This window comes from Quercus suber, unplaced genomic scaffold, assembly GCF_002906115.3.
Source record: "Quercus suber isolate HL8 unplaced genomic scaffold, Cork oak 2.0 scaffold_112, whole genome shotgun sequence".
In the NCBI taxonomy this organism is placed as follows: Eukaryota; Viridiplantae; Streptophyta; class Magnoliopsida; order Fagales; family Fagaceae; genus Quercus; species Quercus suber.
Window position 1 is genome coordinate 346,209 of NW_027069577.1, and position 2,535 is coordinate 348,743.

The window sequence follows — 2,535 nt, forward strand, 5'->3', positions numbered from 1 at the left end:
TTTTTTACATTTACACTTTGTCCAAGCTTTTTCCTTACCTTTATCTTTTCATCTCCCCACTACCTTCTACCTTAATATCACTATTCATCTCCCCACATCTTCCATATCATTAAATTATTTATATTTTTCTCTCCTTTTTATTTAAAAAATTAAAAATTAAAAATTATACTTAATTTCAATAAATAAAAGTGTCATCATAAAGTGGAGTAATACTAGGGACACACTCATTCTCAAACCCAATACATCAAAGAAAAAATATAATACAAAACAAATGCCAATTGGGAAACACTAAATTAAAAAAAGAATAATGAGGATATCAAACCAAACTTAATATAAAGAAACTAATAGTTATGGATATACTAACTTAAGGGTAGCAAAATTAAATGAAAAAAAAAATGAAAAAAAAAAACTACAATGCATATTTGATGCAATAAAATCATCATCAAATTTTGGAAAACAGTAGGTTGCCTTTGGAGAGAGAGAGAGAGAGATGGTAAAGAAAAAAAAAATCAATGTCAATTAGTAACTATTAATTGGAAAACAAAGAGGTTATAAGGAGAAGTAAAAAAAATAAATAAATATGACCAATATGGAGAACATTAAAAAATTTACAGTGCAATAAAATCAACTGTTACATTCACTTAAAAAATTGAATCAATAATCAATAATTATACACAATCATAGCAATTAAACTCTAATTCATAACTAAAAGGAGATGTAAGGTTTTTATTAACTTAAAAGAAAATGAAAAATCAATTATTAACAAGAAGAAGAAGAAGAAGAAGAATATAGGGGTAATTACATTCCCCTTCCTTGAGTTTTGAAGAAATGACACTCTACTCCAAACTTGAAAGAAAAAAATATTTTCACCCTTTACATTTGTTTAACCAAATTTTGTTAAATTAATATTAAAATATTGTGTACTATACTACCTGTGCTTAAGGTAGGTTCCAAAATTATCCTTAATTTTAAAATTAAATTCTCTTATTTTAAAATTTTAAATTAAGGTGTATTTCAAAATATTAAGTAATGTCTTTTGCCTATCAAAAAAAAAAAAAAAAGTAATGTCTTTTGCTTCTTCTTTTTTTTCCCTTTTCTTTTCCCAATGAGTTATGGAGAGATTTGTCATTTCTAATCTTTTGGTATTTTATAAATTTGTATTTTAATTCTAAAGTTATGAGTAATGTCTTTACTAACCATGGTTAAACATTTATAAACAGATTCTTAAATAAATTTAAAATATTTTGTTATTAATATAAACAAAATGGGAGAGTGTTATTACTTATTGCCCCAAATATATTTAATAAGATCACCCTAAAAAAAAATTATTTCACGCAATGCGCGGGTCTACGACTAGTAATAATAATAATAATAACAACAACAAAAAACAATTGCTTACTTTTTTTTAATAATTGAAAATGTATAATAGTAATGTTGTTATAAAAAAAAAAAATTATTCATTTCAATTCATTATTTGAATAATTGATAATATTTTGGAATATTAGAGTACATGTTTTTAAAACAAATCTTGTCTTCCAATTTGATTTTTTTTAGAGCTTGCTTACACGATGGCAATGAGTGAAAAATGTGATGTTTAGAGTTTTGGTGTTTTGGTACTAGAAGTTCTTATAGGAAAGCATCCAGCCAAACTCATTACAGATCTACATTCCCCAGTTGGTACCAATATCCACCTCAAAGATGTGTTAGATGATCGTCTCTCATCTTCCACAAGTCAAAAGATTGCTGATGAGTTAGCTCTAATGATTAACTTAGCAGTTTCATGTTTACATACCAATCCACAATCTCGCCCGACTAGGGGCAGAGCCAGGGGGGGTCGAGAGGGGGCACTTGCCACCCCTAGCCTCACCCAAAAAAATTATTAATATTTACTTAACTTACCTTGATGCATTTGAGGTAAAAAAATAGAACTATTACTAATGAAAAGTTATAAAATTTTAAACAAACAATCAGCTGCTTGCATTAGATGATTGGAAGCATAGCCCACTTTTGCCCTCTTAAAATATAAGCCCATCCTATATTAACATAATCCAATTCTATTTATATTAAAATAAATAAAAATAAATAAAAATAAAAAAAAAACCAGATACCTTGATACGTGTCTAACTTATAACCCTATATTGTTTGATTTTTCTACTCTCTTTCTTTAGTAACTTTTTAAATGCATTTCTTGTATTGTAGTATAAATAAATGGTTAATAAATAGGATGGCTTTTCAAAAATAAGTTTGCATGTTAAGCTAAAATAAATAGACCTATAACATATAGCTTTACAAAAATAATAGAAATTTACATAAGTTGAACTTTATGTCTATCTAACAACTAAAAATCTTTCAATTTGTAAGTAGAGTTATAACTTTTTTTATAATTAAAATTTTGAAAGGATTATTCATGTAAATAAATTCCTAAATAGATAAATATAATATAATGAATATGCTATTTTATTGAGAATTTTCTTGCATTTAAATATGGCTTAGCATACACGAGTGAATTGTTATTTTGCAAATTGATCTCAAATA

At 25.9% G+C, this 2,535-nt stretch overlaps 1 pseudogene; it reads left to right on the forward strand.

Moving 5' to 3' along the window:
• LOC112028694 (MDIS1-interacting receptor like kinase 2-like) overlaps positions 1-1,883 on the forward strand; it is an 11,512-nt pseudogene extending 9,629 nt beyond the window's left edge.
• The last annotated feature ends 652 nt before the right edge of the window (positions 1,884-2,535 follow it).